The 25,129-nt window shown below is 40.4% G+C and overlaps 1 protein-coding gene and 1 long non-coding RNA gene across 8 annotated transcripts in view; one reads left to right on the top strand and one right to left on the bottom strand.

Moving 5' to 3' along the window:
• The window catches only part of sdk2 (sidekick cell adhesion molecule 2), a 412,574-nt gene that overhangs the window by 149,868 nt on the left and 237,577 nt on the right, over positions 1-25,129 (bottom strand). The gene's annotated exons all lie outside the window — the stretch shown is intronic.
• Positions 475-25,007, top strand: LOC103277782 (uncharacterized). Its single transcript, XR_010002986.1, has 3 exons — positions 475-628; positions 1,353-1,474; positions 24,063-25,007. It is a non-coding gene; the product is annotated as an uncharacterized LOC103277782 (long non-coding RNA).

Genomic DNA, 25,129 nt, shown 5'->3' with positions numbered 1-25,129 from the left:
CTGTGATTAATTGATTGATTTGTATGTTTAGTATACTTATGCTCATTATTGTATTATGTTTTGCTGTTGTATGGTTTAAAGTTGTTGTATGGTTTCCTTGCTATGTTGGAAACCGCCCTGAGTCCCTTGAGGTGATAGGGTGGTATATAAATAAAGTTTTATTATTTTATTATTATTATTTTCATTTCACAGGGTGCTGGGTCCCTAAACCCAGCAAACATGGAGGGATCACTGCATACAGTTTGCATTGTACCATCTCTGCTTATGATTAGCTTTATCCCTTTCATTGTATACACCAAGAAGTTAGCTGTTATATACATACAAGCTTGCTCTAAAATATTTGGCTACTCTGAATTCATAACAGGCATAATACTTTTGGTGGGAACAGCACTGTGCCTTTTTCTTTTTGAAAGCTCCCCTTTAAGAGCACCAAATGCACTCTGAGCCTCATGCTTGCAGGAGGTGGGAGTCGGCAGATAATTCCACATTGTAATGGAAAGCAGCGTTCTTTTAAAGGGGGAAAAAAAGGCAGAAGGCTCTGGGCCCGAGTGGCAGTGGCAGCTTCTTTACAAACTCCAGCCAGAGCATTTGGGAAGAATTATTCATGTAAGGATTTCTATTTTCCTGGGTAAGCTGCATGTCTGCCGAAGCTAATATGTGAGTCAAAGACCTAATTAAGTTTGCCTCTGACAGAAGCTCTCAGGGAGGAATGGGAAATCCTCTAGGTGACTGCTGGATTCTCGAACCAGATGTGATGTGGAGCCAACCTGGAGGCAAGGAGGGAACATTCTGGAAGAGGCAGATGCACTTTTAATACTTCTTTACCTACCCAACCGCCCCGATGCCTAAGCCCATAAAGCCGTATTAATATCTACCTCCAATTTCAAGTGCCAGACCCCTAATAGGACAATCTCATGTGGTAAATTACCAGCCCCAACCAATCTGCATATTAAAGTCCTCGTGCAAGAAGTAAATATGCTCAAATCGCTAGAGAAACTTTTTTGGATCGGGAGGATTTCATTAAAGGCATCAAAACTGCCTGATTTGCATCAGATGATTCCTCACAGGAGAAAAGAACTCTGCAAGCCCACCAGAGACCTATGCATTGGAGAGATTAAAGCTTGAAAAATTATATTAGCCTAGGGAAGCGTATATTGGAAGAAGGGGGGAAAGTGCGTGCAATGTGTGGAGGGGTTAGCATAAATGAGGATGCAAAGAGTACCAGGAGAGATCGTTCAGACAGGGAGGGGGGAGGAGGGGGCTTAAACTCCCCTGACCTTGAAGAAATCACAGGCTTTGATGAGAAGGAAGCCAAGACTCTGAAGCAAAGTGTTTGTCTCATTCTGGCTTAGATTGGATAATCTCCACCATCTCCTACTGACCTCCGAGAGATACGCCTCCTCTGCGTCAGGCAGGAGAAACAGTAAGCAGACGTTGAGTGCTTCACAGAGGATGGCTCAGCCAAACACACCAGGTGGGATACAAAATTAGATCAAAGCCTTCTCTTTTGGGTCCTAACCTTGACAAATCTCAGCAAGCCTGCTTGTTAAAACCCCACAACATAGATAGATAGATGAACAGACATATGCACACCCCCCTCATGCCCCCAAAATGCACATACACTTTCACAGCTAATAGTAGCTATGGTGATTTCATATTGAAAAAAAGTTATAATGATTTAATCAGTTCTATAAGTTTCACCTGAAATTACAATTTTATGTAATTTCAAATTGTTGTCCCTGTGCAGCAATGCACTGCTTGAATGGCAAAGAATAAAATTATAAACTTCATTTAAAGTTCCTCTTGTAATTTTGCACCTTTCTCTATGGTGAGAGTCTTTAATCCTGTTAAGAGTGTACAGTGTTTGCGGTTCAATTTTTGTGGATTCGCTGTTTTGCGGTTTTTGAATGAACACTAAAATAATATTATAAATCATAAAAAAAATATGATTTACAGTGGCGGTGGTCTCAATCGGGAGCGGACGGTGGGGCGGAGAAGGAGCCCAAATGGCAGCGGGAGAAGGTGGTAGTGCCATGTTCCCCTGCCTCTGTCTTCGCTTCTTCCCTCCCTCCCTCCTTCCCTCCCTCCCTCCTTCCCTCCCTCCCTCTTTCTACTTCCTTCCTAAGGAGAAGCCTAAGGAAGGAAGGAAGGAAGGAAGGAGACGCTGAAGGGAAAGAAAAGGAAGCTGAAGCAGCTTTGTTTTCACCTCACAAATCAGCGACAGCGGCGGGAGCGCGCATGCACGTACTTGAAAGGTGAGGAGGGGACAGAGACGCTACTTGCCAGTGAGATTGTAAACAACACAAATATAGTATCCCTACTTCACGGATTTTCACTGGTCCTGGAACATAACACCTGCGATAAGTGAGGGAACACTGTACATGGTTTTTTGCAAAAATTGCCAAAAAGAAATTTCCTGCATTTTAAGTTGTTAAGGACGTATGCAGTTTCGGGACACCCTGGGCATGTGTATATATAAAATGCCAGAGATGAGACTTGGCTAGGAACTGGGGGTAGTGGTGGAGAAATCCTATAGACACAAAGCCTTCCCTGAATAAAAGGCCTGGTTACACAAAAGCTGTGCTCCCAGCCAAAACACTTCTGACATCCTCCCCAGCCTGGTCTCACTTCTTCCCTTGTAGTCCAGGAGCCACTTTGCAAAGGGAAGAAGAAAAAAGGGGTTGCTATGGAAACAACACAAATGTTGGAAGACAAGCTCCTGTCTTGAAAGAAGAAGAAAAAAAAGAGAAGAAGCCGACTTATTAGCCTTCGAATGACATAATGAGTAACGTGTGGCTTCACACAGGGGTTGCTGGACTGCATGCTGCATTAATGAACTTAGAGATGTTTCATGCTTCTACCTTTATTTTGCTGCTTTTAAGAACACACCTGGTGTATAGACAATACCCACTACTCATGAAATGTGCCAGAGCCCACGTGATTGAATAACAAGGGCAAATGATCCAGGGAAACTGGACAATAGCAATTAGAAGCTGCCTAGCAATCTTCAAAGTCTGATGAGAATCACTGGTTGAACGACATTTGCTCCATGCCCTTCTGTTTTGCTGCTGTGTCAGCATAGTGGGATTGGTGATTTGAGATTGTTAGGTATTGTACAGACACATTAACTATACGTCATGGACCATGCACTATGAAACCATACTACATTTCCCACAGATCTGGCACAGCAAATGGAAATGTCTGGTCGCTTGCTAAAACTGCTGGCGATGTTATGGTTCTGTGCAGAAGACATGTTACAGGCGACATGGAGGCACAACTATCATTGCTCACAGTTTTAGTTTTCCTTCCTTCCATGGACTATGCCATTTCTCCCAGTTCTTCTGTGTTCCACTATATTGTTAACCCTCCAAATTGTGTGGGTGAGCAATAACATAAGGAAGTAGACACACCAAGGAAAACAAACAGAATGCTTATAAGGTAAGTGGGCCCTTCACAAGTTAAATTTGCCAGTAAATTATCATGATGTGGGTAAGAGATAATAATAATAATAATAATAATTCTTACCCCCCTCTCCTTGTGGCTCGAGGCAGGTTGCAGAATAATTAAAACACATAAATATTGTAAAAATACCAAAAATACACATAATAAAACATTTAGTTTATTAAAAGAGTGGAGTTGGTGAAACATGGGTTAACAATATTACCAAGTAGCTTTTGCTCCCAAGGACTACTATGCGCTTTGAGGGGGAAAGAAAACTGTAGGTGAGAATAGCTTCTACTACAATAGAGATACAACCACCTGTTGAGTTAATGGAGTTTTAACAACAAGTGGCAACTAAAGCAGCACAAAGAAGGAGAGATGGATTCAAAGGATGGAGAAGAAAGGCTGATGATCTCATGTGAATATTCAGTATAAGACTCCAGGGTAGCAGGCTTATGTTCCAAATAAGTTTCCAAATAAATAAATAAATATGTATATGTATGTATTTATAAGAGCCAATGTGGGGTTGGCTCCTCAAGCAGGAGTAGCAAATTAGCCTATTACTGTAGATAGCTTCACTACAGACACTCCAGTGATAATAGGAAATGCCAAATGACTCATGGTGGTTTGAGAAGGCAGAGATAAATATGATTTATAAGCTGCTGGGCATCATCTAAGGATCCTCCTTTCCATACAACAAGTATTAGAGAAACTGTACTTTTCCAAAACTATGAGAACAAAAATTCCAACCTAACCAGCTTTCTCTAGAGTGGACATGGTCAGGTTGGAAGAACTGGATCCAGTTAATAAAAATAAATAGATTCAGAGAAAGACTTATAGAGCACAGGATAGTTGCAGGAGGAAAACCAAGTGGTGACAAATCTGAGCTGAAGAATAAGGAATTAATAGTCTATGGATTGTGGTGAATCCAACGCGCAGTATGGGAAACCTGTCGTCCCACACCCCGAATTGCTCGCATTGTTGCTTACCTCATCCCACAGGGGAAGCATTGCCATCCGGCTCTCTCTCTCTCTCCCCCTCCCCCCTCCATTCTTCTCAAAGAGAACACGGAAAGCTTCCCGTGTTCTCGCTGCTCCCTCTTACAACAGTTTCACCTCAGTTCAGGGACGGAGCTGTGTAGGTAGTAGATCTAAGTAGTTTGATGGGATCTGGCGGGCTCTGTCCCTGAACTGAGGTGAAACTGTCATAAGACGGGTCATTTTGCCATTGTGATGAGGTCGTATGTCACATAAATTGTTTTTACAAACTTGCTTCCTATATCCCAGTAGATCTTTGGATGACAAATATAGCATAGATCTTGGCTATCTGATAGATGGTATTTCCTTGTATAAGACTGTTCAGGCCATAGCAGTATCTACACTGCAGAATTACATGAGTTTGAAATCACACTAACTGCTAAGGTTAAATGCTTTTGTGTTCTGGATTTGTAATTTTGTGACATATGTACTGGCCCTTTCAGAAATCTCTGTTGCCACAAGAAACTATAAATCCAAGGAGTCTATAGGATGGAGCTATGGCAGCTAAAGTGGTGTCAAACGGCTATAATTCTGTAGTGTGAATGGGAGGCCTGAGATCCATAGGAAAAGCCTTTCTCTCAGTCCCATCACCCTAATGATGCAAGATTTGCTGGCCCCAGACTTTAGAACTCCTTCTCTATGAAGGCTCAATAATTTTGCTCCACTTCCATTGGCAGGCAAATACTTCTTTTGAGACAGACTTTTGCAACTGAAGGCTTTAAAGTAGCGGTTCTCAAAATGTGCTCCGATCATCTGCTTTAAAGGAAAGTGGGGTAAGAGCTGTATTGTTTTTAAGTATATTGTTTAACTTTATAAAGCCTTTCTAAAAAGGGCTTGTTTTAATATAATTTAAGAACTTACTTTTACTGTTTCTTTTGTATATTTTAAATTCTAATCTTTTAAATACACAATGCACCTTGAGTTCCAGCCTTGGTAAAAAGCAGGAATGTAAAAAAAAAGTTCTTCTTGTCATCATCATCTTGGAAGGTTGTTGTTTTCAGTTTTGGAGAAACTCCCATCTAGAGGGACAAAGGCAGGTCTTTGGGTAGATCTGGTATCAAAGCCCAGTTTCCAAGCAATCTGTTTTCTAGAACTTTACAGCTAAAAGTGCAACTGGGCTTGAGAAAGAGGAGATAGGAGGAAAAACCACACAAGTCTTTTCTAGAATTTGAGTCAAAACATGAACCAACAAAAAGTGCCTCAAGTTGGCTGGCAACCCTAAGAAACTATATAGCATTTCATTGTGTGATTTAGGGGGCATCTGAGAAAAATTTAGTACCCCATTAAAATTCCTTCCTTCTGAATGCTTCCAGAATTCTTCTGTCAAGAGGAAAGAAATGTATTTATCTGGGCTTTTGATTCTTTCCCCCCAACTAGTTTATTTGAAAGACATAACAAAATCAAAAGAAAAATTAACGAATCTCATGGAGCTGCTAAGGTATGGCTTGCTGAATCACAATCCTAGAGCACTGCTTCTTAAACTGTGGATCCCGGCCCCAAATGGAGTTCCCTTCATAGAATGTTGGAGTCACCAAAAAATGGCAATATTAAAACATTCTGAACATCACCTAATGGCTGTTTTAGGATTTTATTGGATGGGCAGCAGCAGCCGCCAGCAGCGCTGTTCTTAAAGGCGAGGCATGGAGGTGGTCGTTTTGCCTCGCCTCATTTTGCTGGTTGGCAAAGCAAAGCAAAATGAAGTGAAATGAAATGACCACCTACATGCCTTGCCATTAAGAACAGTGCCACTGTGCCAGCCGCCTGACAAAGTCCCTAAATATTTACTCAAATCTCTTGTGAAGTGTTCGCAGTGCACTCTGCAGAAGATGCTTTAGCTGTACTTCATAAAAGGGAAATGAGCATTTTTAGCAAGCCTTGCAAATGCTGATTTGTTACCAATAAATGTTTGATTTTATATACCTATATACCCAGGGTCATGTAAACATTTCTTGGGCTGAAAGTGGGTGTTGAAATGTTTAAGAAGCCCTATCCAAGAGTAATCCTTCCACAATAATATCGCTCATCACTGTGCACTTTTCTTTCTTGTTCTGTTTAAATGTGAAGCATATTAGCAGCCACTGCAATTCATATATGCAGGCTTTCTCCCTGTGAAGTAATCATTTTTGGATTATATACTCCAGCTTAGTCAATATATATCATATTACCTAGTTAATCGTAGATCTGGGTGGAGACAGGATATAAAAGATTTTTGAGAGCTCCCTGCACCCCATGCGCAGATAATTGACATAAACTCCTAAATCAGTCTGCATTAGAGTTGCTGCCAAATTTCATCTATATCTCAGTCTACAACTGGAGAATTTCATGCCAGTAAAAACCTGAGGAATTTGGGCAAAAAGCAAAAATAAGTTTTCAATGATTACTAGTTCAAATTTAGCAGGTAATTCTATATATCTCTTCTCTAAATGATGTCAAAGAAAACTGCAAGAATGAATGGGAAGAAAATTCAGTGCTGTATTTGGTGGGAGGTCATGGGTTCACATGTTATTCTGAAGTTCATATATTCTTAGAAGGATGCTGCTTGTGTTTGTAGTTGCTGTGAAGAACAATGTATTTACAGTACATGGAATCCAAATAAGCATTTTCAGGTTGTCACATTTAAAATTACTCAGTCGAAACAGATCATGGCATTCTCGAAAAACAATCAGAATGCCCAGTGGTTTGTGATCAGTCCAATGCTATGGTGGCATCACTGGTACAAATTACCACTGTAGCAAATTTCTTTGAGGCACATGATTGACACACTGAATGGATTTTGACCAAATCTTGTAGGGGCAAAGCAAAGGAACACAATCCACAGAAAGATTTCTGAGGAGCTGCATGTCAAGCAGGTCCACATGAACTACTGAGATAACACATTTCAAGTTTTTTTATTTATGACATGAGTACCATCCTTTTTCACAATTTATTCCTTGATGAATTGAAAACAGCTATGATTTTTACCCACTAATGTATGTTCTGATAAATGCCTACTCTTGGAAAACACCAGTTAGCCAATGGACTTGTGCCTGCAATTTAATACTCTTTGATCCTTTTCTAAACATCTGCTTGATTATGATTTCTGTATCTTTAGCTGCTACCTCTCTTGCCCCCTAAGCATAGAGATGCATGCTTCCTCCAACACTGTTTAGACTCCTGAAAAGGAGGAGGCATATATCTTCTCTGGTTTAAATTATCAATACATCTCAAGCCACATCCAAACGTATATCTATCAAATGGCCAAGTAGCTACAATGTACTCTGTGCCGGTTTAGATTGCAATGTTTTAATATTTGGGTTTATTCAATTACAAACATCTCTTCAGAGTTTCCCTTTTCCCCATACACATGCACTTCAACTGTTCCAACTTTGAAGGGACAGCGTCAGCCACAGTCCCACTTTCTTTGCTGCTAGTAAAATATCTTGGCTTCTCTCTCTTCCTCTCAGTTTCCACTTTCTCTCAGCTCTGTTCAATTGCTCAAAGTGCAAAGTGCAAACGTAGTTTGTGCTCAATTAACTCAACAGGGAGAAGAGTAGAGAAAGCAGCAGAGTCTTGCCCTTCAAGTTGGCTCAGAAAAATAAAACAAACTGCTGTAGACTTCCCTAGCTTAGGAAGAGAAACTGCTTTTTGAGTTAAGCAAACAGAACATAAACACTTTGTAAAAACGAGGGGTAGCCCTTGCCATTTAATTTAAGAGGGAATTTCTTGGAGGAGATCTCCTAGGGCAGTGGTTCTCAACCTGTGAGTCCCCAGGTGTTTTGGCCTTCAACTCCTAGAAATCCTGAGAGCTGGTAAACTGGTTGGGATTTCTGGGAGTTGTAGGGCAAAACACCTAGGGACCCGCATGTTAAGAACCACTGCCCTAGGACTATGCACAAGGTAGTCACAGACATACAGACTCCTTGTACCTCCCTATTTCCCTAAAACAGGATTGAGTATTGTAGAAAAATACTCCCAATTTGATTTTTTTCTCCTCCCTTCACTTTTGGTGTTTGTTTTTGAGATTTAGCATAACTCTTATCTTTTGAGTAATCCTCTGTGTATACCAGGACACAATTTCATAGGAAAAAATCCCAATAACTTGGAGATGTCAACATTGGGAGAGGTCAACACTGAGAGAGATCCCACACCACAGTGTTTAGCAGGGTAGGTCCTAGGTAAATCAGTATAGGATTAAAGCCTGAGACATGGTCAAAAGCTGTTTGAATACATGTATTTATGACGTTTTCCCCCAGTTATAGCTTACTTAATTGTATTGCATTTATTTTCTGGAACTAAAGATATTGACCATTGTTTTTTGCAAGATCATTTTGATTTATTTCTATTCTGGGACTAATTTATGAAGTAGGGTATGCGGAGAAGCTATGGTTGTCTCAAGGTGACCATATCAGTGTTATGTTATGAGGAAGCTGGGATTTGACTGATCTGTAATGTGTACTGAAAATGGCAGATGGGTGCGTATGAACCACAACAGCATTCATACAGTAGCTCTGGGAAAAGCTGCAATTTTGAATGAGTCTCATAAAGGCAATTTCATTTTAGAATAATGCATACTATAGTATTTTAAACAGTGTTAATCTCAAGACGTGCAAATACTTGCACATATCTTTCCAAGCTCATGCATTTCTGCTGACTAGTTTTCTAAAAAAATATTTTGTTTGTATTTTTCTGTATTATTTTGTACATTAAAATTATATCCATGCTTTAATTTCACTATGTAAACATATTGATGTACAAGTGTGATCTGATTTGTATACAGGTTCAGGAAATATGAATTTGGTATATTTTCACAAAATGCAAACTCAATGAACCTTTTTTTATCTATCATTGCTTATGACTTCCAGCAAGCCTTCTTGCATATCCCAAACTTCCTTTTATTTTTGGCTACCTGGACTATGTACAGCAATGTGTATTTTACCTAGAGTTCAACTTCATTTTCCAATAATAGTAGCTTTTCCCTTATCAGCACCATCAAATCTTTGGCTGGAATAGATGATGTGTTTTCTGCTTTTCTGAGTTGCATGGAAATACTTCATTTATTTCCTTTTTAAGCTGATGGTTTCCTTACTTTTTTCAAGCCTTGATTCTATATGGAAACTACAGGTAACTAGAGGTATTTCTCTGCATTGCCAATCAAGGGAGTGGGGAAGAAATAGTATTTTTGCCTTTAAGGCAGAAAAGAATTGGAAAATCATTGCTGAGTGAAGAGGAAGGCATGGTGGGATCCATTACAGACATTTTGCATTTTTATCTTAATAAGTACTTGTGGTATGACACACTTCATTCAAGCTAGGTGTCTAGGGATGAATCCTGAAATACAAGCACATTCACTTGAAGACTTAAAACTAAAGATGCTGCACATCATCTTCACTTATCCATGGATTTTACTGTATGGGGATAGCTGTGCTTACAACATGTGGGACTTTTGCACCTATTACTGTAATAAGCTGGGCACCGGCTTTGAAAAAGGGTTGCTAGCAAAGCACTGTGTTCTCCCCAAGTTTAGTGGAAATCCAAAGATACAAGCAAAATCTAAAGGTTTCAGCCTGCTATCCCTATTCACACCAAGGAAATGCAGCATCAAGGTTGAAAAGAAAGAGCAGCTTACTACTGGTACTCTTGCATGCAGTATTCAAATAGTAAACCCAAATAGGACCCGGAAAGGTGGGAAGAGATGCTTTTAAAAATGGGATAGTGATTAGATATTGTGAGAATGGAGGAGGCTGAGAAAATGATGCTCTTTGAAATAGCCAAATCTTCAGTTTCTGTTTCATTTTCAGGTTAGTCCACTCTATTTAACCAAAGCAGTCACGGCACTCAAGTGATTTTTTTTTTCCTGAAGACAATATTTCTGGACATGCTGGATGGGTTTTGCTCATCCCTGAAAATACATGCTCTAGGCCAACACATGGGGAGTATTATGGCAAATGAGCAACTTCTGACCCTGCTCCAAGCTGTCATCAAAGAGAGGCAAAAAGGACACACGCAGGGCGTTTCCAGACAGCACAAAAATATGGGTTTTGAAGGGAGGCCCAAAAAACCTGGGACCTGAGAACATGTCCCCACACGATCTGTGGGCCCCTGGATTTCTTCCCCTGCTGTCCTCACAGGCTTCCTCTGTATCGGAACAAGATGGAGGGCGAAGAGGGGACATCCAGTGTATATCTTTTTACAAATACAAGCAGATTTGCATGTGCACATATGAGATTCAGCACATAACAGCTCGGGCTGTGGCGCAGGCTGGAGAGCAGCTGCAATCAATCACTGCAATGAATCACTCTGACCAGGAGGTCATGAGTTTGAGGCCCACTCGAAGCCTATGTTTGTTTGTCTTTGTTCTATGTTAAAAAGGCATTGAATGTTTGCCTATATGTGTAATGTGATCCGCCCTGAGTCCCCTTCGGGGTGAGAAGGGCGGAATATAAATGCTGTAAATAAATAAATAAATAAATAAAAAATCTTCTGCTGGATTTCTCTCTTCCCCCAATTGTTTATTCAAGCTGTGTTTAATATTATAAAGTTTAAAATAAAGAGTTTCAGAGAGTTCTAATGGCTCTCCATTTGTACTTCATTGAAATCAGCTGTGTGTCTGTTTCACAGCCCAATCAGCTGATCAGTTGTTTCGGGCTTTTACAAAAATGCATATGTGCTGAAGCAGTCTCCACGGGAGGAGGAAAAGAAATCATGTGTTCTTCGTGAGTGCAGGAATATACAGTGATGCAAATATGCACATTTTCTGGTCTAAATCGGGATAAAAAGGGATCTTTTATCCCATGTTTTTCATCCATTGCAGCGAATCAGTGCAGATTTACCACTAGTGTCATGTAGCCACCCCCCCTTTAATTCAGGAAATCTGGTGTTTTAGATTCTGTGTGGATGGGTACACAGAGAGAGCAATGCCTTTGGCCATGTGACATTCTGGAAACCTAGTCAGAGCTGCAAGGTTTGTGGTCTTGTTCTCCAGCTATCACCCATCTACAAATCAGGACAACCAAGCGCAGCCCAGTTTAGTAGTCTCTAGATAAGGCATAGGCAAACTTCAGTATTCCAGATATTTTGGACTTCAGCTCCCACAATTCCTGGTAAGTTGGCTGGGATTTCTGGGAGATGAAGTCTGAAACACCTGGAAGGCCAAAGTTTGCTCATGTCTGATCTAGATCGCATTTTGACATTGCAAGTGTCTTTAGCAAGTCACCAAGCACACAACAGGTGATACTAAAAGACATACAGAAGAAAAGTCCTTACTTAGGTTCAGCCATTATACGACCACAGCTTCAACAACTTACGTCCTCCCCCATCCCATCTCACCACTAGCCCAAGAAAATCTATAATGCAATTACATTTGTTTGACGCATGTGCAAGGTGAAAAGAATCTCGCCGTTGGCAGCACCATTCACTGCTAATTGCAATGCGCTTTTGCTAAGGGACAACTACAGCGCAATTTTGTCAAGCACCAAACAATCAAAAGAAGGGAAGCACTAAACACTTTTGACTTGTGCAATTATTGCTTCTCTCTCCCCTTAAAATGGTTAAAAATATCCTATAACCCCCTACTCCACTTTTTTAAAACAATCCCCCTAGTGAGTCTCTTTATTTGCATAAAGTGCCTCATAAATGCAAGAATTGCAAAATGCTAGGACGTGAGGAAACAGCAGGACCTGCGCGGCTCAGATGATGAAAAGGAGAGGCTAACATGTTGGATTGCAGGTCACGTTCTTCCATCTTGCAAGAAATTCTTTGGGGAATATGTGGCTGCAAAGAAGTACCAATCTTTAATCTGGTGTGCCGTGTGGCTTGGTGTACAATACCAACTCATGCACACTTGGCACTCTCTCAGATACTTCACAATCAGATAGGAGAGGTGTACCAAGTGCTCAAGGATTTTGATACAGCTATTGCTACTGCAGCCAATGGAGCATAACTGGAACAAGGAAGATTATGACGCTAACAAATGTTCAAAAATCTGAGCATTTGTTTTACTCCAATCATTCTAGTATATTTATACCAAACCTTTCCATCCAAAGAACCCAAGGCATCTAAGAATAAAAAAACAGAACAATATCAAAAGTGTAAGTGATACTCTGTACATATAACAAGAGGGATTCTGGACATGAGTTATATTACCTGCATTCCCCAATGAGAGGGCCAGTGTAGTGTAGCAGTTTGAGTACTGGTATGGCATTTTATAGTGCTATATTTTATTGTCTTTGGCTGAATATGTTTGATGTGATGCCCTTTGCTGGGAAGGCATTATAAATAAACATTATCCTTCTTGTTAAATTATTGGATTAGGGCTTCAGGAGAACAAGGGTTTCAATACCTGATATGCCATAGAAACATACCCTGTTTTCCCTAAAATAAGACAGGGTCTTATATTAATTTTTGCTCCAAAAGTTGCAAAAATTTTCAGGGGCAGTCTTATTTTTCTAAATTGACTTTTAAAATGAACTATATTTAGGGCTTATTTTTTAAATAGGGCTTATATATGCTGAAAAATCACGATAAGTCTTATTCTCAGGGCAGGTCTTATTTTAGGGAAAACAGGGTACTGGGCAAGTTCAAGTCTCTTAGCCTAAGAGGAAGGCAAGGGCATAATTTCTGAGAATAATTTTTTTGACAAGAAAACCTTTTGACAGGGTTGCCATAAACTGGAGTTGACTTGAAGGGACATACGAACAACCTGTGTTCCCATGTTCTAACTTCTAAAAACAGTTTCCTTTCTATCATGTTCTTGTATGATTTCCTTTGCTTCCCATCACAGCTTCCATTCCTTTCTTTCTTGCCAGGCAGTTTATGCTCTCTGTAATGCCCTGGATACTATTTTTTCATCTCACTGACACCTTTGAAAACAATCCAAGGTCACATAGCAAGAGCAGAATTTGACTATGGCCACACAGGAGGGTAGAATTTGCATAAGTGGCTTCTCATATGACAGCTAGCATTCTATCTCACACAAGTGTTAAATTCTATCCGACAAAGCCATGGGGCTCTGGTGAAGTGAAACCCAATGGAAGGCATTTAGGGACTGATCTGCATCTGTAATTGTATGGCATTTTGTGTTTGAAAAGTATGCATTGAGGATATGCTTATATCTGGAAATTAAAGCTTCACTAAAACCCATATATGATTGCACTGTTAGTAAGATAAGTTCCTATAGGATAATAAAGGAAAGATACATCTGCATTTACAGAGGTGCACAAGATGAGCTAATGGAAGCTCAATCTGAGTTAAAAGTGTTTTCACAACTTACATTAAGAATGACATTAGAAATTATCACTTCTGTAACCTGAGTGAAAGGAGTAGGCTGACTTCCACATTAACTCAAATTAAAAAACACCTTCTTCTTCACCTTCTGCATCACATTAACAAGTTCCAGTGAATCCAACACTACAAGTGTTCTTACAACTGCTTATGAGACATCTTATATCCTCGACCCTTTATCCGGATAACAAATGTGTAACACAGCAGTGTCTGATTTCTTTCACATCCCTCCCAGTCATCAAGATGTGTTTCTCAAACAGGAAGCCCAGTGGAGTGGCAATGCCAAGGCATGCTGCCCCATATAGAAAAGAGACCTCCCCTGCAATCAAAGGCAGCCTTCTCTTTCCCCCAAAGGATTAATATGTTTCTAAACCCGTTAACTTTTAATTATTGCCTGAGCAAGCTGGCTGAGTGCCATCTACATCTCTATTAAAATTCAATTTATGCCCATCATAACTAATTCTGCTGCCCTAGCTTTCTCAGCAGCAGTCTTCAATTTCCAGACAAGATGTCCAAAGCCTCGTCTTACCATGCTAAATCGCCAAAGGGGATCCATGTGTACGCACACATGTATGCATGTAGTATGCCTGAGCAGGTTGCATCATGAGTCTGAGAGGAAAGAGGTCTGGCTTCTGATATTGTTTGCACAGACCCCTCAGCCTCATTAGCTCCACCGAGATGATTGGCTCATTAAGGCTGTCTGCTCTTCACGTTTCGCTTATTCTCATTTTAGCAGCTCTAAAGGGCAGCTCTCCATATTGCAGGATCAATCACAAAACACATGGCGGTCAACGTGGAATGTTGGATATTCCTACTATAATCTGATTTTGAAATTGCATGTACCTTGGGCATATTTCAACGTCACTATAAACAAGAACGCATGAGAAGTCTGGCTTTCAGGGAACATAACAGAGTTTCTTCAAAGGCCAGCTGGTGACTTCCGTGATGGTGGGGCAGAATCCATTCCAAGTTTTACCGCAAATTTTAATAGTCATATTCATCATGGTTTTTGGGGTCATATCATCAAGGATGTAACTATGGCAGAAGACTTCAAAAGTTACACAGTGATCTTGTTGTAGTAGAGCCTGTGAGTAACGTTACAAACAGTAGTATGGGTGCCAGAAGGGAAAAAAGGGTTACTCAGGAGCAGGAATCTGATGAAGAGCAGCAGAGAAAGAGGATCCGGGACATACTTACAGCATCTACAGATGAGGAGTCGTTTGAGGGATTCTCTGGGGATGATGATGATGTTGCAAACAGTAGTATGGGCATCAGAAGGGGGGAAAAGGGTTACTCGGGAGCAGGAATCTGATGATGAGCAGAAGAGAAAGAGGATCCAGGACATACTTACAGCACCTACAGATGAGGAGTCGTTTGAGGGATTTTCTGGGGATGATGGGTCAATGAGTGAAGGAGAAGAAGGAGACACCATGGATTGGACTAAGATAAGAGAAGTGCAAGCTATTTGTGAGGTACCAACAACAAGTGGTACCTTTATGGGGTTCTCTGGGAGTGAAGACTGGCAATCGGACCCCCAGATTCTTGGGGAGATCTAAGTCTTGACAGGAGATGGAGGAATTGGAGGGAGAGTCAAAGGAATTCACGTGAAGAGCTGGGAGCAGCTGTGGGGGATGGTGGTGGGTGTGATGCCTCATGGGCCTTGTAGTCCTGTTCCTAGTACTATTGTGGCAGATGAAGATGAAAACATGGGGTTTTCGCCGGTGCAACAAGAGCCGGAGTCTCTTCACCTGCCGGATGTTGACGTTTGCCCTCAAGAATTCAGCAAAACAGGCCTTGGGCAGGACTCCCCTCCGTTTCCCAGGAAAGAATTTTATTCTAGAGACAGAGGAGTTAGAGAGGCCCAACGGAGGAGTTCACGGATCGCTGCCAAACAACAAGCTGATTAGGACTGCTTCCCTTGGGAAATTCTAAGGAGTCTTGCATCTGGACAGAGTTGGTTTTCGCTTCTTGTTCTCTAGGGAAAGAGATTTGTTGGCGGGAAAACGAGACCCAATATAGATGTTTGGCGCGAGAGATTCTTTGCGGAGTCAATTGATCAGCTTCAGGAGTGAGATCGTGTGTGGACTTCGTAACCCCAGTTCCTTGCTTCCCGGATCAAGCTTCAAGCCCATGCCTAGCCTTGCTGTTTAACCACGGACCCTGCTCCCCGTTTCATGTTTTGCCTTGTTTCCAGTCACGGACCTAGCCAAGAATCAAGTTTATTCCCAGCCTTGCTATCAAGCTTCATTGGACTCTAAGACTCTGACATTTCCCCACACTATTGCTTGGCAAAGTGTGTGTTTCGGTCAAGTGGATTAAAACTTTGAACTCTAATATCATTTATTGGACAATACATTTTTGGACTATATTTGACCTCATTTGAAAGTTCTGCTTCTGAACTATATTCTTCACTTGTTTTTGTTGCTTTTATATATTTCCTTAATAAAGATATTAGATAGAGATTGGCCTCCGTATATGGTTTTTGGTGCCCAGCAGCCAGGGTTCTGACAGTGGGGCGGTGGTCAGTTCATCCTCTGATGATGGTTTTTAGATAAAAGTGGGTTCAGGGGTGAGGGGTCTTTGCAGAAGGCAAGGTGTTGATGTGTGTTTGTGTGCTCGGTATTGGGAAAGTTTCTTGTAGTCTTGCTGCTGCCTATTTCATGTTCGGATCTGCAGTTTGGACCTGAACCGGTTTGGCTGGAGATGCTGCTTGTGCAGACATTGGAGCAACACTGCTTTGGATTCTTCGTGCTTCGACCTTGGACTTCAGCTGATGAAGCTTCTCTTCTTGCAACTTCCTCTGTTTAACCATTTGTGTACTGTGCCTTTTTGTTTTGCCTTAGAGCACTTTGTTTGACTTGTTGCTTTTTTGCATCCAGTTGATCTGGATTACATTTCTGTTTACTCTTTTGAACCAGGTCTGGTTTGGGTTTTTGAGTTTTTGACCAGTGGAACTGCATTTAAATATCCCTGCGTCCTTTTCCTTTTGTTTCAATAAACTCTGTTTTGAAGACACTTTTAAGTCTGGCCCTTTAAGGCGTCTGTGATTCCAACAGATCTACTTTCAGACTTCAGAACACTAAGAGTTCTCTTTTAACTATAGCTGGCCTAAGCAGTGAAGAACAATCAAAGACCTATGTAATAGGGACTTTTTGAGAACATTAGTTTACAAGGAAAGGTAGCATTTGCTGAAGTATTACAAAAAAACTAAGAAACAAATGTAAATCATATAATTAAGCCATCTTGAACTTTCTGGATTTACTTCTGAGAAAGCAGAAAAGGGATTCATCTGCTACTCAAAAAGAAGAAACACAAAAATGGTAAGGAAGAAGTCCATTAAACTGCTTTGAGTCCCACCAGGGGTGAGAAAAGCAGTATATAAATACAGTAAATAAATAAATAAATAAATAAATTTGTCAAATGTCTCACCTTTCTTGTAGCATTCTAGAATCTAAATAACCAGTTATGCCCAAACATCATCAAAGAACATGATATAAACTATATGATGTTATATTTTATGTTTATAGCCCACCGCTCCAAAAAGCTGACTGAGGCAGTTTACATAAACAAGTAAAATAAAATGCATAATAAAATAAAACCACAAGGTAGGAATCCAACACCATCAGTTCCCACTACACCTAGTCAGTCTTGAAGGAGATCATGGCTAATACTGTCAAAAGCTGTTGACAGATTCAGGAGTATCTGGTAATCGAAGGCTCAAGTGTCCACATGCTAGTCATCCATTAAGCATGAACCCTAGAATGGGCCAAGGGGCTCAAGTTCACACTAAGCTGAGGGAGCCCTCCTGACAAGATCTGGCAAAAGTGGTCCACCGCTCATATTGTTGTTGCCCCAAGTGCTTGTAAGAAAGTCTACAGCTATGAAAGTGATCCTGGTGTCAGCAGCATGAGGGCTGTTGTATAGATGGAGGGCTGTAGCCAAGGGGGGCGGGGGGGCGGGTTAGGGGTTCAACTCCCCCCCCCCGAATTTTTCATGTTTGATTAAAAAAACCCTGGTTTACTCATAAATTTTAACTGATTAACCAAATCCCCATGAGTGTCCACTGAGGTTTATCTGTCTTGCGTGTCCACTGAAGTTTATCGATGGAGCCTGATTTCTAAATTATTTTGCGTTATGGAACTACTCTTCATGATATGCTAAAAAAAGGTTTCAACCCCCCCCCCCCATTTTTTCTGGCTATGTTCCTGGTGGAAGGGTCAAAGTACCAGCCCTGGAACGCCCTGCATGGAATACCTGTAGTTCTAATGCCTCAGTATGGCAGTTGTAGATGCCAGAATCAAGGTGATTTTTGATACCAGACCATGGCAGACAATTACACTATCTAACAAAATTTGAAAAATGTTGTTTTCCTGGTTTGAAAATGCCATTTCTTGTTTATTAAGGAAAATAATTGTGTGGTACGTACTTTAAAAGTACAGTAGAGTCTCACTTATCCAACACTTGCTTATCCAACGTTCTGGATTATCCAACGCATTTTTGTAGTCAATGTTTTCAATACACCGTGATATTTTGGTACTAAATTCATAAATACAGTAATTATTACATAGCATTACTGCGTATTGAACTACTTTTTTTTGTCAAATTTGTTGTATAACATGATGTTTTGGTGCTTAATTTGTAAAATCATAACCAAATTTGATGTTTAATAGGCTTTTCTTTAATCTCTCCTTATTATCCAACATATTCGCTTATCCAACATTCTATTGGCCTGTTTATGTTGGATAAGTGAGACTCTACTGTAGTTGTTAGTGTATTCTAGAAACTTCATTTTGTAGCTGCCACAAACAAGGTTGAATTGGTTGAGACTCTATCAGATATTCATTGAAAACTTGCTAAATGTGTTGCAAGATGTCCTGCAAAAATAAAGTTTTTGCAGTTTCATAAACCTTTTCCATGTTTTTACAATAGAACCAATTAGGAAATGACATTTATAACTCAGGAACAAAAACTGTGTCAGTGTTATCTGTAGATATCTATTGGAAACAATTTTGACGCTGTATTTCCTCGGTAAACATCAAAATCCTAGGAAGAGGAACAAGCTATTTTTAGAAAAAATTGCTCCATAATTGACCAGTGCATTGTATTATATTATACAACTTATAAATACACAAAAGCTGGAGGGAGGTGGCAAAGGGAAATTGCCTTCTGCATGGCTCTGAGCCTGGTCTTTGCAACTATTTATAGGACACTGTTGTGGAGAAAATGCGTCAATTAAATGTGAATTGCAGGTTACTTTTGTTTTCAGAATTACATGGTGCTTTCAACAATTGGCTAGGGGCAAAAAATCCTTTGATCTTGGCAAGTGGGAATACTTGAGGAGGTCAGTGAAGTTATAGCAGCTATATTAAGCTACAAGAAAAAATTGGAGTTGAATTTAGAGGACTGGACTGCTCCCTAGATCTGAATGACAGAGATGGACTTATGTCTTTCCCTTATGGATATACTGCAAGCTGAGTCTGGGGTAAAAGAGGTGGCACCATTTTCAGTCTGTCCTGGTGCTTCTCTGTATTGTGTTCTAGTTCCTTTCCATCTTGATACACAAAGTTTCTGACTTCTCCTTCCATCTTCCACCATTATCTTCCTCCTGCAAGTCAGCAGTAACACCCCTTACTCTAGCAAGAATATATCCTTTTTAAGTACCTCTCGGTCAACTAATTCCTGTTACTTCATTTCAACTACAATTTTTAAGAGCCAGTGGAAGCTGCATGGCTGGCTAGGAGAAGGCTGGGGTGAGTTCAAAATGTCTTTTTATTGCTTTCCATCTGTATGGCTCAGCTCTTCCAGATACCCCAGCCCTACTTCCAATACCAGCCCTTTCACCATACCAGGGAGAAGGAGGGTGTTTTATCTTTCTTTCTTTCTTTCTTTCTTTCTTTCTTTCTTTCTTTCTTTCTTTCTTTCTTTCTTTCTGTGAGAGAGTTGGATTATGAAGGGGCTTGCTGCAGGAAATAAAGGAGACAGCAGGAAGAAAGAGAATCATAACTTTTAAAAACCTGGTTCTTCACTTGTTGTGTGGTCTGTCTTGGGTTTTATTAAGGAAAATAAATACTTTTCAGAAATTGTCTAAGCTGGACGGGACTTCGGCACATGGGCAGAATGCCAACTGTGTTATCAATCCCACTCTTCAATTCTGGATTGGAGCAATTTTTCATTTTCTGGTAAAAATGGAAAAATATCTTTGTATGTATTCAGAGGCATTTGTATTATAATATTGCTGGTTAGAACTAATTTTTGGTTGCTCAGCCATTTGTGCTCCCCCACACCCTTGTACATCGAAGGATTTGTTCAGGGTTTCAATTAACTAATAATATTCCTGTACCTAGTAGCATTAGGCAGAGTGTAGCTTGGCTCTACCATTATATTTAATTAGTATATTAATGGCTTGGCTGAAGGTTTAAGTGGTAACCATATGACATCTTTAAAATCTTTTCGAGTCTAATCAAGGTTATTTCCATTACCTTCATTTCAAAGCAAATGAGTTCAATATAGTTCTAAGCACTGTATATATAATGTATATTTCAGCAACATGTGTGCGTGCATATGTCAGGTCACACCTACATCTCCTAATTACCCAATTTCTGGTAGCACTTTCTAATCCAATCTGCCATTTTCTAATTCATAATGGTAGTCAGGAAAAGTGGCAAAAATAACTCCAGCACTGACAATGGCAAAATCGACAAAGTCAAGTGATTTGTGTGCAGTTCTACAATACTAATGATGCCACTTAGTGCAATTGCTTAAAAGGATTTTAATCTTAACAGCAGCAAAGAAGCGTAGAAGTCCCTACAGTGTCTGAGTCTTTCGTTTTATACATCTGCTGTTTTTCTTTTCAGATGTTGGTGAGCCAAACTGCATTAGTTCACCATTTGTTCTTTACAATAAAGCCACCACTTTTCATCTGGAATGGCATATTATTATGCTGGACTACCACAAATAAAAAACAGATAAAACATGAAGACAAACTCCTCTCCGCCAGGAGCAAACAAGTCACTCAGAGCTACTATCATTGTCTGAGCTGAATGATCAAAGGCCAAAGAGGACAAACCATGGGCTCTTGAAACATGTAATATTTCTTTTGCTTATAGACTTTCTGCTTTTCAAGGGTTGCAGTAATGCAGAACTGGGTGTGAAACTTTACCCACAAAGGGGTGCCTTCTGCTCCAGGCAAACTTTTAATTAAAGCTTCCCATCACTGCTTTGGGTAGAAAAAAGCCTCAAAAGAAAATCAAGAAAAATATTTCATATAACTGAGCATCATGTGTAGCTTGACCCCAAGTTAACTTTCCTCAAAATGGCACTCTCTAGATATTTTTTTGACACATGCCCTGGGTGTCTGGAGCTTTGGGGAGTTTTGCTTCAAATATCTAGAGGGCACCAGTTTCAGGAAGAGTACAGAACTTGTTATCTTGGCCTGGAGTTCTGATGGCCATGATGACATATTTCACCTGAAGCATCACTGAAGTAGCAGATCTGCTAAACAATTTGAAAACTGGATTGCTGTGAGTTTTTTGGGCTGGATGGCCATGTTCCAGTAGCATTTGTCCATGTTACTGAAACATGGCCATACAGCCTGAAAAATGTATAGCAATCCAGTGATTCCGGCCATAAAAGCATTCAACAACAAATTTGAAAACTGACTCGCACTCCTCTGAATTATCTTCTAGACAGCATTACAAACATCAGCTTTTTCACCATGTTGCCAGGTGACCCAAAGAACCAATGAAGCTGTAGCCGGCTCTAAAAAAAGAAGACCTGAGGAAATTGTTTCTTACTAAAGCTTTGAAGAAGTTGTTGCCTTGGGTTTGCCTAACTACACTATACTGCTTGCAGTTGGTGGCTGACCACTTGGTGAACCTAACATCTTTATCTAACTTGTACCACTCCACATGTCCCTGAATGATGGTTTTCTTTCTTCTGATCCTGTTGTCTGAGGACTTTCTTAACTGTGGTATTTATGGCATATCATCTCCACAGCGACATGGTCAGTGCCAACTCTTGTCTCATTTCAGTAAGCTATTTATCCAGGTATTAGTGTCTGGATGACATAGCCATTTAATCCAGGTCACAACATAGATTAAAGAGAACTGTTTTTCTGCAGGGTGCTTGCACAGGCACTCCAAGAACCAGTTCCAAACTGGGATGGTGGTCACAAATATCCACTGAGTGCGGATCGATCTAAGCCAAGGATATTTTCCCCTATATGTGCAGAAAAGAAGCAGCCTTTCTAATTAGAATTGGTGCTAAAGCAATTTAGGGCAAAGTAAAAAAGGGAAAGTGAGTGTTCCTATGGGAACACTGTGGTTTCTGGGGTGGGGGCAGGAAAGGTGTTTGTTACCCTCCGGTCGAGTTATGTATCCAGTTTCTATCTCCAATTGTTTCAGTGGCAGCCCTATCTTCACAATCACTCTGTATTTGAGTCTTGGATTCCTGCTCTACATAACCATTTATTCTGTCCATACAGCAATTAGCTTCAGTGGTTTTTATGGCTTGATCCACAATTTCTGGTGAGTTTTTTAAAAATATGCTGTTTCTGGCTGGATGCATGTTGCAGTGTGCATTGAGAGCGTACATGTTAACATCGCAACCTCTAGCCAGATTCAAATTGGATTTTAGTGCTTGATCCACAATTTCTGGTGAGTTTTTTAAAAATATGCTGTTTCTGGCTGGATGCATGTTGCAATGTGCATTGAGAGCGTACATGTTAACATCGCAACCTCTAGCCAGATTCAAATTGGATTTTAGTGCTTGATCCACAATTTCTGGTGAGTTTTTAAAAAATATGCTGTTTCTGGTTGGATGCATGTTGCAGTGTGCATTGAGAGTGTACATGTTAACATCGCAACCTCTAGCCAGCCTCAAATTGGATTTTAGTGCCTGTGTAGAAGAACCCTAAGTCTTGGTTCTAGTTTGCTGTTTGCTGTTTTATCTACAGTTTTATGCTAATCTTGCTTAAACAGATTTCAAACTGATTTTTACTGATTAACCCTTATCCTAAAATTATTTAAATATAAGGTGGCTGGAGATGTTTGAATAATGTAAGTTAAAAGGCACAGAGCTGCTGGGATCTATCTTTTGCATAGAGCACTGGTCTACAACTTTGGAGAGCAAGGTTTGAATAAGTACTAAGCCATGTAACCCACTTGGTGAAACTTGTGGATGTCACAGTCTATCAGCCTCAGAAGAAGACAATGGCAAATTTCTTCGGAATGAATTTTGCCAAGAAAACACTGCAATAGGCTCTACTAAGGGTCAACATAGGTTGGGAATGATTTGAAGGCACACAATAACAATGACATACACATAGTCTAATACAATGCATACACTGTACTAGACTATGGTAGTTAAATTAGGTCACTGACAAACCTTAAGAGATTATGTTGCATTCTTTTAACCACTGGCATTTATGGAAATGAGTATTGCTGATTCATATGCCACCCCAAGGAAATACTGGATTTCTAGGGACAGAGGCGGCAGGCCTTAGGGGCTTCAGCACAATTCAAATAACTTGAGTGTATCGGTGGTACAAGAAAGGCCTCAAAAAGGAAAGAGTGAATTTATTCCAACCTTACATTTTGTCTATTAGGCATAATGTTTATAGTGTTTTTGTATTTAATTGTTGCAATATTGTAACCACTGTGTTTCCCCTTTAATTTTGTATGTTAGGAAAAGCTGCTCGTTTGTAATTGTGAAAGACTTGGAGCAGTAGCAGGAGGAAAAAAAAGTGTATATCCCCTTTTTCCCAAAAGAAGGGAAAAGCAAAAGATTTTTTTACCTCCTGGTTGGTGATGGCTACAGCAAGCAGAAGGCAACCCACTGGTCTGCATGTTTCTGGTCACAAATTCACAATGAGGTGATCACCTCAGTCTCAAAAAACCCCCCAACATGCAGCACACAGTGATTTTGTTTTCCAAGTGAACAAAGACTACAAAAGGCAATGATGGGGACCACCTGCAGCCAAGCTGTGATTAGGAACCCCAGATGAAGTGAAATGTGGGTTTAATAATAGATTTTGGAATAGAGGGCTGTGAAGTAAAGGCTCCCCCAGAGGTCCAACTAACCTGAAGGAAAATAATAAGAGCAAAAGAAGCAAGGAGATTGGGAAGAGGAGGTAGAGTAGGAGTTTAGGCTTCACATTGTATCTGGTACAAGACCCTTAAAATGTTCAGCACAGTGACTTTTGGTCTAAGTTACCACCTTGTTCATCCCCGGGCTTTGTGTTTCAATCACAGAGCTAAAGGCAGGATATAAATGATGATGATGATGATGATGATGATGATAATACTCTTTTGGATTTTGGCTCCTTAGGTCTCCAACCAACACGACTACTGCCGAGGAACCTGCTCATCCAGATCCTCATCCAGATGCCCCCCCCCCCCCACTGCTATCTCAGTGACCACAACAATACAACTAATTGGGGAAACAAGTCAGGGAGAGAAGTGGAGAAACTCTGAGAAAATATGATGCTATGCTCCATAGGGGAGGGATGTACTGACAGAGCTTAATGAGGAACAGGAAGCCAGTCAGATGAACCCTGAGCAAATTTTGGAAACACATAACAGAATCTCCATTCATGCTGGGTGCCAGGGACTGTGCAATTGCCCTCAAGGGAGCATAGGGCAAAGAGTGAGGGCAAAGAGCTAAACAAGGGCAAGGACTTCAGATGGACTCAGGATGAACCTGAACAAAGGCATCTGTTGCTTGGCTATGGGGAATGAACAGAAACCTTCTTGAGGTTTTTTGCTTTTTGACTTGAATTACAGAAAGCAGGCTGAGCATTGTAAAACATGAGCTTTCCAGAGTTATCCAGGCAGAGAATGAGGGATTATATTGGGTATTCAGGTGATATTTTAATGGGCCCATTCATTTTAAGGAGAATGGCTCAGGGTTGATTCATATTTCTGACAGATCCTTAATTAACTAACTGAAAAATGGAAAAGTAAATTAAAGTGAAATGTTTTATTTTGTGTACATGAAATTAGACCATCAGCAGTCCAAGGGTGTTAAAGTCGGATGGCTTTTATGAACCCTTGCTTTAGGATTTTTAGTTTTATGTTAATACAGATGTTTTAACGTTTTTCAGCACTGTCGAATATTTGGTTTTATTATGTATTATGTATTATTGTGATGTTTGTATTGTGTGTATTTTATAAATGCTGTTAGCCACCTTGAGCCCTTGAGTGGGGAAAGGTGGGATAAAAATTGCCTAAATAAATAAAATCTGGGCTTTACATTGGAACAAGTGATTCTGGTCTTGGCACCCATGAATTTAATTGTCCTTGGCTCTCTGATAAGAGAGATGCCTACCTGCACCCCTCCCCTGAGCCCTCTCCTGTATTATCATTTGACGACATCCCTGCATAGTATTTAAACTT

This window comes from Anolis carolinensis, chromosome 2, assembly GCF_035594765.1.
Source record: "Anolis carolinensis isolate JA03-04 chromosome 2, rAnoCar3.1.pri, whole genome shotgun sequence".
NCBI classification, from domain to species: Eukaryota; Metazoa; Chordata; class Lepidosauria; order Squamata; family Dactyloidae; genus Anolis; species Anolis carolinensis.
This window is presented reverse-complemented; position numbering and strand designations above follow the sequence as displayed.